This window comes from Mesocricetus auratus, unplaced genomic scaffold (assembly GCF_017639785.1).
Source record: "Mesocricetus auratus isolate SY011 unplaced genomic scaffold, BCM_Maur_2.0 Super-Scaffold_100025, whole genome shotgun sequence".
NCBI classification, from domain to species: Eukaryota; Metazoa; Chordata; class Mammalia; order Rodentia; family Cricetidae; genus Mesocricetus; species Mesocricetus auratus.
Window position 1 is genome coordinate 22,916,738 of NW_024429206.1, and position 13,160 is coordinate 22,929,897.

The 13,160-nt window shown below is 45.0% G+C and overlaps 1 long non-coding RNA gene across 5 annotated transcripts in view; it reads left to right on the forward strand.

Moving 5' to 3' along the window:
- Positions 1-13,160, forward strand: part of LOC110342798 — a 90,647-nt gene that overhangs the window by 43,076 nt on the left and 34,411 nt on the right. For 3 of the 5 annotated variants that reach the window (XR_005871060.1, XR_005871061.1, XR_005871064.1), the window contains one exon: positions 9,685-9,870. This is a non-coding gene — a long non-coding RNA (uncharacterized LOC110342798). Of the gene's footprint in view, positions 1-9,684; positions 9,871-11,977; positions 13,156-13,160 lie in introns of those variants that run through there. The other 2 variants (XR_005871063.1, XR_005871062.1) reach the window with 2 other exon arrangements.

Genomic DNA, 13,160 nt, shown 5'->3' on the forward strand with positions numbered 1-13,160 from the left:
CACCTGATTGATCTAATAAAGAACTGAGCAGTCAATAGCAAGGCAGGAGAAAGAGTAGGCAGGGCTGCCAGGTAGAGAGTATAAATAGGAGGAGAAATCTAGGCTTGAGGAAGAAGAGGGAGGGGCGAGAAAAGGAGGAGAGAGGACCCCAGGGGCCAGCCGCCCAGCCACACAGTAAGAAGGAAAGAAAGGCCGGGCGGTGGTGGCACACGCCTTTAATCCCAGCACTCGGGAGGCAGAGGCAGGCGGATCCCTGTGAGTTCGAGGCAGGGCTGGACCAACAGCCTCGAAAACAATACAGAGAAACCCTGTCTCGTAAAAACCAAAAAAAAAAAAAAAAAAAAAAAAAAAAGAAGGAAAGAAAGGTATATAGAATAGAGAAAGAAAAAAAAAACCCAGGGCCAAAAGGCTGACAGGATAATTTAAGTTAAGAAAAGCTGAATAGAAACAAGCCAAGCTGAGGCCAGGCATCTATAAGTAAGAATATGTCTCTGTGTTTTATTTGGGAGCTGGGCGGCAGGACCCCAAAAAGCAAAGAATGAAAAACAAAACAAGACAAAAACCCACAAAAAAACCTCCCAACTACAGGTGTCCACAGGGCAATGGTATCTGGACACCTCCTCTTTCAGATAACTCTAGGCTGTGTGAAGTTGATAGTCAAAGCTGAATAGGACCTACAGTAAACAGATAAAATAACAAAGATGGATTTCCTACCATATTTAGGGTCTGATTTGGAACTCTGGGAACCCAGGCTTGTGAACACAAGAAACATCCCTTCTATCAAGTTACTCAGAGGTCTAGCCATCTGACATTGCAATATGATATTGTGCCCTACAAATGTGTTGGACCACCTTCATAGCTATTCCAGGATGCATGTGGCCTATGGGCTGCAGGTTGAATGTACTGGGTACAAAATTTAGTTTGTAGATACAAATAGTAAGAACAACACACAATAGTGTATAATCACAGCACCAGGATTCACTTTGGGCAAGTTCACCGTGAGCCAACAGAGTCAACTAAGATGTGTGTGTGTGTGTGTGTGTGTGTGTGTGTGAGAGAGAGAGAGAGAGAGACAGAGACAGAGACAGAGACAGAGACACAGAGAGAGACACAGAGGGAGAGAGAGAAAGAGCGATAAAGAAGGTTGGAGAGATGACTCAACCATTAAAGGCCAGACTTACAACCCAAAATATAAGAAATAGTAATAAAGACATAGGTATGTAGATGCATGTAAGTCAGATAGATGGATAGATGGATGGATAGACAGACAGACAGACAGATAATATTGGAAGGGTTGATTCAATATTGAAGGGGAAAACAGAAAGTTGGGGATTTTTCTCTATATAGAATCAATGCCTGTGTTTTCTTTATTGGTCCTAACTGTGAACATTTTGACTATAAACATCAGACTTTCAGTATATTCTTTGTCTCTCTCTGTATGTATACATACATGTGCACATGCACACATGGAGACAGACACCTGGAGGACAGAGGTCACACTCTAGTAACTCTCCTCAGTCACCTCCCCACCTTGATTTTTGAGACCGGGTATCTCACTTTTACCTGAGACTTACTGACCACAGCTACTGCGCCTCCCCGGCCCCCCCCCCACTGCCCAGATCTGTAATTACAAGCATACCCTCCCACACCCAGATCCTTTTAGAAATGGAATTCAGGTCCTCCTGCACGTGGCAAGCTACTGACTGAGCTGCCTCCCAATCCCTGATTCCCAATCACTTCTGCTTATCTTACTCAATATGCCTTTTTATGAACCCTCCTGCAACACGACCTCTTAGTTGGTCAGATCAGAATTAGAATATCACCTTATATAGGTATAAATTCTTCCTGGACAATAGTTACTTAAGAAACTTGTAGATTCTATCTTTTCTTTTTACAATTTTCAGCTGTTGAATTCTGCAAAAAAAAAAAAACCCTTCAATGAATAATTTGCCGCTATTTGCAAATGCTAAGCCCTCTCTAGAGAAAGGTGCTATATTAATATAAAGAAAAAGGCCCTTTGGTGGGCAGCTCAGTGCCTCCGAGCCTGGGAGGACCAATTAGCTGACAAAATAAATTTCTAGAACAAAAGCTGATTTGATGAGCTGTTACACAGAGGAGTCAAGTCAAAGAAATAATAATCACACGCGATTTAGCCTGGAACAAAAGAGGGAAACTGCCACGAACCACTAGAGAGTGAAGATTCTTGATTTCCATCTTGGTTTTGATGATAGTTTAACCAATGTCTACAAAGGGGAATGGGGTACTTTAAGCCACTTCTGTGCGAGGACAAGAGGCTTGCCATCCCTGTGCGTAATTCGGTGGATGTTGTAACATAGCAGCCCCAGGTCCTAGCAGGTAAAACCTCAAGGTGGATTAAAAAAAACGTCCTTTGAAATAAATGGAAATGATCTGATGATAGCCTGGGAGAGAACAAAAAGTCAGGGATATATTGGAAAAGAGCAGCTTTTCTCACTGGGAAACCCAGAGCTTGAGTTGCAATATGTGCTGTGGTGACTAATCAAATCTCATTCCTTATTTAGAAGCTGTCTTCCCTGAGTCAACACCACATAGTACTCTTGGTTGGAGTGTGTACAAAGGACTCGTCATGTTTCTGGGCCCAGGCCTGGGACTACAGCTGTCTAGACATACATTTCATTCTTACTTTAAAACTATTTTATTTTTATTTCTGTGTCTGTGTGTGGTTTTACGTATCTGTGTACAGAAGCCCTTGGCAACCAGAAATGGCAACTGCAGTCCTTGGTATTAAATACCCTGGAATGAGGAAGTGGGTGGCTGGAAGGCCTGAAACGTCTCCCCAGGGACCTCCATCCTCCAGCTTGATCCCTCTCCTTTAAGGCTCCAAAGCCTTTCAAAACAGAGCCGCCTCTCAGGGAACGGGCACTCAGAACACGACATAGGGGATATTTCAGGTGACATCAGATGCAGTTGATAATAATGTCTCCACTTTTCAGGATGACCAAAGACTTGTAAGTAATGGCAAAGTCCTGTGAATGGAGAGCAGTCAGACGAGGGTATGGCAATGTTAGTACATGTGACTGCCGGTACACGTGTGCACACTAGCATATAGAGGCCATTGTTCCATGCTAGGTATCTTCTATTAATGCCCATCTTCCTTTTATTATTTATTTTTTTGAGATAAGGGTATTTCATTGAGCCTAGAGATTATCAGATAGCTAGAGTTGTCAGACTAAACATGAGGATCGTCTCGTTCCCACTACTCTAGTTTTAGGGTTACACACGTGTGCCACAACATGCTTGTCTAAGGTGGTGGCTTCTAGGGGTCACGCCAAAGCCTTCACCTGATGGGTCCTTGCCAGTGCCTAATTCTCCTTCCAGCTGCAAATGACCCAGGTGTGTTTTTTCCTCTTTCTCTATGAAGCCGTTTCCTTAGTCATGTGATACTTCTCTACCGAGGACCTTAACTTCCTGAGTGTGTATTTGTGTGTCGGTGGGCATGTGTGCCAGTACATGTGGTGGGCAGTGGACATCCTCAGGCATCATTTCTCAGGCACCGTCCGCATTCTCTTTGAAACAGGGTCTTTTATGGGGCTTTTCAAGTAGACTAGGCTGGCAGGCCAGTTAATCCTGGGGAACCCTCCTGTCTCTATCTCTGCAGCCACTAGGGTTACAAGCATATGTCCAAGTTTTCTTTCTTTTTTAAAAAAACAAACAAACCAAAAACATCAGTCTGAGGAGTGAAGTCGGGACCGCCCAGCACTTTACCACCTCAGCTTCTCTCCCCAGGTCTAGCCTTAGCTTCATATTAAAATTATTTGTATTTTCTTTAGTTAATCATTTTTAATGTGAAGGTTATAAGAATAGTTGGTGGTAGGGAACCTTCGTAAAATCCCTCAGTGAGGGGCTGGTGGTATGGTCTGGTAGTAGACCTCTTGCTTAGAATTCTCCAGTGATGGGATGGGGCCTCAGATCTAGTGGTAGGGAGCCAAGGATTTCCCAATGAGGGAGTGGGCCATGGCTTAGTGCTCATAAGCTGAGGAAACACAAAGAAATAAAAACTAGCCCCTGATCTGCCACACACACACACACACACACACACACACACACACACACACACACACAGACCTTGAATATACAGACTTCACAGTCCTCCTGCCTCAGCCTTCCATGTGCCGGGATTATAGGCATGCCTGACCACATGCATCATGCCATTATCTAATGAACAGCTTTCTCAATGCCTGTCCTGTGCATGGCAGTACAATGGCTACAAACCTGAGCCCAGAGCCAGAGGAATTTGACATTGGGTATTACTCCTAACTCTAATTGGATGTTTGCCTCCAGGCAACTCATCTAACGTCTCTCCATCTTGTGATCAAATGCAAACTTTCGTAGTGTGATGGTATGGATGACTTTCTCCGGGTGATGAGAACTAAGTGAATGCCCATCAAGTGCCAAGTACAGATCTTAGGTTCGTGCCTGCCTAGAATCCCAGCAAGGGGCTGGGTGTGTGGCTCAGTGGTAGAGCACCTACCTAGAATCCCCCAATGAGGGGCTGGGGTGTGGCTCAGAGTGGTGGAGCACCTGCCTAGAATCCCCAGTGAGGGGCTGGAAATGTAGCTTAATGGTGGAGCACCTGCCTACAATCTCCCATGAGGGGCTTGGGTGTAGAGCACATGCAGTGAAAGTTTAAATATATATGTGTATATATATTTAAATATATTATATATATTTCTTATTGAGCAGTATTTTTTTTAAATCAGAGGTCATGTACTACATAATCCTTTAGAAGCCCTTTATATTTAATAGTATAATGAGTATATTACATATTAACTCTTTTTAAAGAACTATAATTTAGAATCTGCATAATTTTTCTAAAATCAAATTCTTGCCTGTGATATACTTACTTGGAGTGCTATTGACTAGATTCTGACTTGAAAGTGCCAATATGTGAGAGTGTCTTAACATCATTTGTATGTTGGTTATAGAGTGTGTTGTATTTTTAAAAATCCTGTTTCGTGACATGGGACATCTAGAGTCTGTGAACATTATGTTTGGTCTGGGATCATGGTTCAGTGGTAGAAAGCCTGAGTAGATTCCCCTAGACTGAGAACACGGTTAGCAAATGATCCAGGTAAATTTTCATGGGTAAACATTGATACGCTGTAGGTCATTCGGTATGTTGATTGCCCTAACCTCAGCAGAATGATAGGAATGGCCACATAGATTACTTCAGTTTTTCTTTGCCTTTCCAATCCTTATTGTCCAGACATGCTATTTCTCTTCCTAGCTTGTATTTGAATTTCCCATCCTCCTATCTCAACTTTCTGAGTGCTGGGATTATAGGTGTGTAGTACGCGGCCCAAGATGTGCTTATTTTAAAGACTCATAGATTTCAATTGAGTTGAACGAATAGGGAGTTCCCTTCCTATAGAGCTTCAAAAAAGAGACAGGTACCAGTTCTAGATGTTTCAGATGCTCATTTCCCTGTGGACAGAAGCCTCTTGTTGCATCTTCTGATGGTGCCACATTAGAGGACTTGGTGGGCTCATGACCTTTCTCTGTCACATGTAGCCACCAGGTGAGAGAATGGAAATTGTATAGTTTAAGCCTCACGTTCTGGTGTTCACACTGGCTCCCTTTCTTGGAATTCTCATGACAGGCGAGTTTACACCTAGTGGCTGATGTAACCACTGTGCTGGGAATTGATTTTCCTTTTCACTTTTCTGAGACAGGGTCTTCTGTAGTCTAGGCTGGCTTCCAAGTTCCTCTGCAGCCCAGTATAACCTTGAGCTTTTGGTCCTCCTGCATCCCGAGAGCTGGGATGATGGTTGTGCATGCCACTCTGCCTGGCCTTTGTGTATGGGTTGAAAGAAGGCCCCCAGCCTTTTCCTGTCCATTCCACTCTTGCTGTGGCCACCAGATACTTCAGAGTTTTCATTTCCTCTTATATTTGTGTTTTCCAAATTAGCAGTTTGCTCTTGTGTGTTGACCTTTTTAATATTCTGTATTTTGATTGGTTGTTCCTACCACTCTTTCTTGTTTTCAACCTGGCTTAACCCCCCAGGGAAGAGGCGAAACAGCTATCCAATAAAAACACAAAATACTGAAAAGGTCAAAATACACCATTACAATAAATTACCATAATTCAAACAGGGAAGCGGGCATTAAGATTCTGATACAGATGAGGATGAAGACTGGCAGGAGAGTTGAAAATGGCACCTTATGAATGCGTCTGGGCGTCAGAGGTCACCCGCAACAGAGTCAACATTCTAAATCGCAGCCGGAACATAGTCTTGTGAACTCCTCACATCCTTGGTCGGAGTACAGAAATGCTTTTTCTGAAAAGAGACAGCTTTGGCTGTTTACTTCTGTCCCCAGATGTGTGTGGGGGTGGGGTGGGGCGGGGCCAAGTTTCTGTTGGGGGAAGAAAGAGCAAATATAGTGTCTGCCAGATAAAGTCCCACAGTCTGAGGTAGAGAGCACTCAACCAGGAATCAGGAGACGTGGTTCTCCCTATCTCTGCTGTGGACTCACAATGCAAATTGCTCAATGTGTCCTACCCTTTTTGTTAGGGTTGGGGGTGGAATCTTGTGCACACTAGGCAGGTGCTTTACCAGTGAGCCTCCAGCTCCTCCTTCCGATCTCTGGTGAATGCTTTACTTCCCAGTTACATACTCAGCCCAAGTCACTTCAAAGTCTTAAAACATTGTCCCATCAAAGTCACTTTTTGTATCACGCAGGATACTGGAGCTTCGTAAACCATGAAAACATAGCCTCTGCCATGCTGTGAATATTGTGTGACGTGACCTATGCTCTTCCCACCAATTGTGTGATGTGACCGTGCAAGTTTCTAAACTTCCCTGGGTCCTGGTGGCCATCATTTTCTCTAGGCCCAGAAGAAGCCTGCTGGCCGTGTACATGATTCAGTGACCTGTCAGGAAGCTCCCCTCCTCTGTTCATCCCATGTGGAAAGCTGAAATGAAATGAGTCAAATCTCCAGCCTGGAAGGCCATTTCATATCAGGGAGATCAATAAGAACTCCATTTTCCCGGAGACATGGCAAGTAGACAGAGCTGGTAGCTACCGACAGCTGGGCTGCCAAAAGCTGTATCTGGTTCAGCCCTCCTGTCTGTCACCCAGTTATGATGGCAGATGCCACCCCCCCCATAAACAGCAGGGCAGAGTGCATGCATCATCAAAATACCCTCATAGGGGATGGGTGACTTCAGGGGACAGGGAATTCCTGCTCACGGGCAGTCACAATATAGTCGTGTCTTGCTTGAACAAATTATCTCTTAAGTGGTAGCATGAAGGGAGCTGTGTTAATCTACTGAATCGTAAACCTTCCCCACAGTGCGAAGCCGCCATTCACACAGATACTAATCTGCAGCCACACCATCACTCTGGATTTTGACACAGACACTTTGAATTGCCAACAGAAAATCGTATTTGACATTTAATTCCAATCATGCAGAGCCTTTCACTGAAAGCGCTGTCACTTTACCTTTATTTGGGAGACAATACACTCACGTCGTCTCATAATTTTTTTCCCCTTTGGAGGAGGGAGTATAGAGAGGATGGAAGGAAAATTGAACTTCAGGGGCTGCATGGATGGCTCAGCAGTTAGGAGCGTTTCCTGCTCTGCAGAGGACCAGAGTTTGGTACCCAGCACCCGGATGACATGGCTCACAAGTGTCTATCAATCCAGCTCCGGGGAATTTGACACCATGTCTGGCTTTCATGGGCACCTGTAAGCATGTGAGCACTTGCGCACGCACACATGCATGCATACACACGCACATGTACGTGTACACACACAAATAAAATAAATCTTTTAAAAAAGAAAGAAAAAATCACACTTTGGATAACGCATGAATGGAAGTAATGCTCAGACCCCCACAACAGTCTGCAGCTGTGGTTGCTCTGTGCATTCCAGTGTATCTCCATCGCTGTATGCAGATGCGCGTGTTATTGCATTCATATTAGGCATCATTGTATGCAAATAAGCACCGTTGTATGTGGATTAGACATTCGTTCACGTTAAAAGGGGTGTCGGATGGGGGGAAGAGGTAAACGAATGGGAACAGTCTTAGTTTCCCGTTGCTGTGACAAAATGACAAAAGCAGTTTAGGGGAGAAAGGGTTTATTTCTAGCTAGTGATTCTTGAGCTACAGGTTAGAGTCCATATAACAGGGAGCTAAACTCCAGCTGCCGAAGGAACTGGTTACATAGTATCTGCACTCAGAGTAAACTCCAGCTGCTGAAGGAACTGGTTACATAGTATCTGCACTCAGAGGCGAGCAATAGAAGCTAACACTCAGCGTGCTTTCTCCTTTTCCCATGAAATTGTGCTGTCCACTTTGATGCAAGCTTTTCCTACCTCATTAATGTAATCAAGGCAGTCCCACAGAGACAGGGCCACAGATCAACCCCATCCAGAAAGTCCCTCATTGATATTCCCCTTCCAGGTGACTCTAGATTGTGTCAAGTTGACCACTAAAACTGACCACCACAGGAACAAAATTTCAGACAGATAGGAGATTCAGTTTAACTACATAGTGTAGTGACTATAGCTATTAGTAACATATGGACATATATCAAAATAGCTATAGGATTTTCATGTTTATTTTTGTTTATTTAATTCGTGTGTGTGTGTGTGTGTGTGTGTGTGTGTGATGCATGTATGCATTCAATATGCATGTAAAGGTCAGAGAACAAATTGTTGGTCCCCTGGAGTGTTCCACCTTTTTTTTTTTTTTTATTTTGAGACTAGGTCCCTTATGTGCTGGGAACTTTACTACATAGGCAAGACTAGCTGGGCAGTATGTTTCTTGAAATCCACCTGTCTTTGCCTCCCATTTGCAGTCTTATTATTGCCTGGCTTTTTACATGGGTTATGGGGGCCCAAACTCAGCTCCTTATGCTTGTGAGGTAATTATTTAACAAGTGATATATCTCCCCAGACCCTCAAAATAGCTAAAAGATGTAACCGCTTTTATCACAAAGAAATGATAAGCATGCTAATTAGTCTGTTTTGTTCACTCCACAATGTATACTGACGCTTATAATCAATCAATGTATACTGATTATATAATGATTGAATATGACACACACAGTGTACTGAAACAACACTTTTAACCTTTATAAATCTAGTTATGATCTGCTTATTAAAAGTAACAATCCATTTCCCACCCCATCTCCATTTGTCACTCTAATCTTTTGTATCGGGGACCATGTAGATAACAACTTCATCTCTGTGCCCATGAGAACTAGTCCTCACCAACCCCCCCCCCAGCAAGAGCCATCGAATGAAGCACCCACCCCAGTAATGGCAATCTGGTGTTCACAGCTGGGTGGGTAGACAGAGAAGCTTGGAAGACTCAGATATCCCAAGAGAGTCACTCTTGACTCTCAAGAAACCAAAGGAAGGCATTCTTGCTCTACAAAGCCTACATAAAATTCTGCCTTTACCCATCTGTGTTACTCTGGGATGTCACGATAGGATGTGTCCAGGGGAACAGGATATCCAAGCAGACTATCTCCTTCAAGCATCATCTCCAGTTGGAAGCCCTCTTGCAGAGTCTGGGGTTGATACTATTTAGTAGAGGCAGAGGACATGACTAGATGACCAGACTCTGAAAAGAGGGGGAACCACTTCCCACTGCACTCCTGAGGTTATCTCCTGTCCTCTTCCTTCTCTCACAGCCCCCCACACCCTGGCTGCACCAACCCCAAATTCCGAGAATGACATGAAATAAGAGATCCCCAGCTAAGTCTCTCTTGAGCTTGAAAGGCTGACTCTCCTGCCTTCTGGACGTGCTACCTTCCTTCTGCCCCAGCCCTGTATTTCCCAAGGGACTCAATTTGAGAAGGGTGACATTTCAGTGGCAGGTAAGATTTAAATGCTGTGACAACTGGTGTTTCTCTTCATTTTGGTCCTGTCTGTGTTCTGATTGTAATTTTATAACATGTCAGAGGCCTCCCAGAAAGCACCAAAAGTTTATTATTTACCCTTTGTACTTAAAGTTACAAAATTACAGTAGTAGTAGATGCTTTTAAAATATTACTGTGTACATTGATGCCACTAGCTGGTTAGGAAGGCTGACCTAAAATGTACAGCAGTCTCCCTGCCTCAGTGTCTCAAGTCCTGAATGACTGATGAGGGCCACCAAGCCCATTTGAATTTACCTTTTGTTCTCTCTCTCTCTCTCTCTCTCTCTCTCTCTCTCTCTCTCTCTCTCTCTCTCTCTCTCTCCTTTCCTCCCGCCATCCCATGTTCAGGCACACACATATCGCATGTCATGGCACATATGTGCAGATCAGAAGACATCAAGCATCAGCCTCCCAGGGAAGGAGTGATGATCTAGTGAAAGTACAGAGGCAGATGAGGACACCAGGCTTGGGCTTAGAGCTGGGATTTTGTCACCGGAGACTGGAACTTGAGAGAGAAAGCTAAAAGAGCATGATGAATCTCTGTCTTCCAGGAAATAGTGTTTACTGCTGGGGGATAGATTATTCAAACAGGGTCCAGTGGCTAGAAGCTAAGGCAGATAGTAGGAGAGAACTCAGGATTGCAAACCAGGCCACTGGATTTGGAGCAACGGAAGATGGATGGCTCAGGATGTGAACACAGGGTACCTGGAATTCTCTCTAGTTTAAGGCATTACCAGCCAGAGTATTGGGAGGGCTTAAGTCTTCACAAGGGGTCTCCAGATGGCTGACTGGGCCAGGGTAATAGAAGGCCTTTCCTGTCATAAATACCTTATATCTGAAGGTGACAAGTTTCCCAAACAAGACCTGGGAGCCTCCCCCCACCCCTGTCCCTGTGTCATTCCATTTTTGGAAAGAGTGTTGCTAACAATGTAAAAATTGGGGAAGAAAGATTGTACTGGACCATTGGCCTTGTGCCAGTCAAGCAATTTAGCTGCCCCTATCAAGGCAAAAGAGACTTTCCTCAAATGTGTCTTTTCTCTTTTCTCTCCTGCTCCCTGCTGTCATTTTGATAGCAGAATACTAGAGGTTAGGTATTATACAAAGTATGAAGTCTGGAGGCTGAAAGTCTAAGGTTGCCAGCCTTTTTCTTTTGTGTGGACTTTCTCTCATAACAACTGTTTTTGAGATCAATGTTAACTTTTTCCAAGGTCAGTGCCCTGAATGACCTAGTGATTTCCCACCCCACCCTTTTGGAGGGAGGCACGCTGATGATGAAATATTAAGTCCTTGTGTATTACTAGGCAAGCATATGACTGATGACTCATGTCCCAGTCTCTCACTAGGGGATTCTAGGCAGGTGCTCTATCACTGAGCTGCACTCCAGCCCCTCACTGGGGGATTCTAGGAAGGTGCTCTGCCACTGAGTCACACTCCAGCCCCTCTCTGGGGGATTCTAGGCAGGTGCTCTGCCACTGAGTCACACCCCAGCCCCTCACTGGGGGATTCTAGGCAGGGGCTCTACCACTGAGCCACACCCGTAGCCTCTCATCACTGGGGGATTCTAGGCAGGGGCTCTACCACTGAGCCACACCCCTAGCCTCTCATCACTGGGGGATTCTAGGCAGGAGCTCTGTTGCTGAATCTCGCTCCAGACTGGCCCCATGAATTTTCTGTCCTACCTTCTCCTAAACCCTGCCCCATCAGAGACCAAACTTCTAAACCAGTGTTTCTCAACGTTCCTAATTCTGTGACCCTCATGTGGTGTCCCCCCAACCATAAACTTATTTTTGTTGCTACTTCATAACTATAAATTTGCTACTGTTATGAATCGTAATGTAAATAACTGATATGCAGGATGTCTGATATGCGACCCCTGTGAAAAGGCCATTCTGGGTTGAGAACCACTGTTCTAAAAAAAAACACTTGAACCTTCTGGAGACACCCTTACACCATGCGAAGAATGGGGCTTAGGGAATGCGCACTCATGTGCACAGCTGCCTGCTTGTCTGCACGTGCTTCCTGCTGATAGAGACCTTTTCCTCTTGTTGTGGCAAACCCTGTGAAGCTGCAGCAGGCCCAGCATCCGTGGCAACAGCAGGGACGGACACTGTTGCGAAACGGGGAAGATGTGTGAATTGTCCATTTCACACTGATCCTTTAATGCGGACACCCTCGCTGGTGATAATGAAACAGGAGGACAGGGATATTATGTTCTCGGTTCCTGCTACACTCTGGGGCAGCTGGCTGCTGTGCAAGCTTGTGAAAACCGTAGGCATCGGGTAAGAGCCACCTGACCGGGGAGCCGGATGCATTTCAGTTTATTTCATCTTACACCATGCCGAGGGCTAATTAGAGCAAGCCTATCGCTGCGGTGTTAACTGGGGCAAGCGAGCCTGGCATAGCATTTCTCCTAAGCTGGATGCCAGGTAAACATCTATTAATGGCAGTGATGGTGATACAGACTGAGAGAATTCCCGAAGATGTCATGGTGCTGGGCTTATGCAGATCTGGCTCTCAGAACAGACAGCTGAAATGTATTGGAGTGTGGTCTCTCTTTCTTCTCTTTCTTCCTTCTTTCCCTGTCTTTTTTCTTTGCCTTTCCCTCCTTCCTTCCCCCCTCCCTTCCAACTTTCCCTTCTTTCTGACATGGTCTCAAATATACCATCTTGGACTTGAACTTGCTATGTAGCTGAGGATAACCTTGAACTTTGTGTGTGTGTATAATACATACATGTGTATACAGGTAGAAAGGGGTGTTAGTGTGGGTGCACATGGAAGCCAGAGGACAACCTTAGCTGCCATTCTTCAGGCATGATCCACCTTGGTTTTGAGACAGGGTCTTTCACTGACTTAGAACTCACCAGGTAGGCTACACTTGCTGGCTGCTGCCTCTCCAATCCTGGAATTACAAGACTTGCATCATTACAGTGGCTTTGCCCCCATGAGCTCTGGATATTGAACTCAGCCTTTCATAGCAAGCTTTACCCACAGCAAGCCCTCACACCACCACTGCTTGGACGTACTCCTGACTCACCTACAGGTGAGAACGGGTGTTCCAGGAATGCAACATGACATCCAGTGTTGTGTGTTGCTGGGGGATGGAACCCAGGGCTGTGCATGCTAGGCAAGCACTCTACCAAATGAGTTACAGCCTCAGCAACCTACCCAGCACTTTTTCACCATCAGTCATCATTGTTCCACAGAGCATGGTCTTTACTGCCATTAAGATCCCTGTGAGGCTGGGCAGG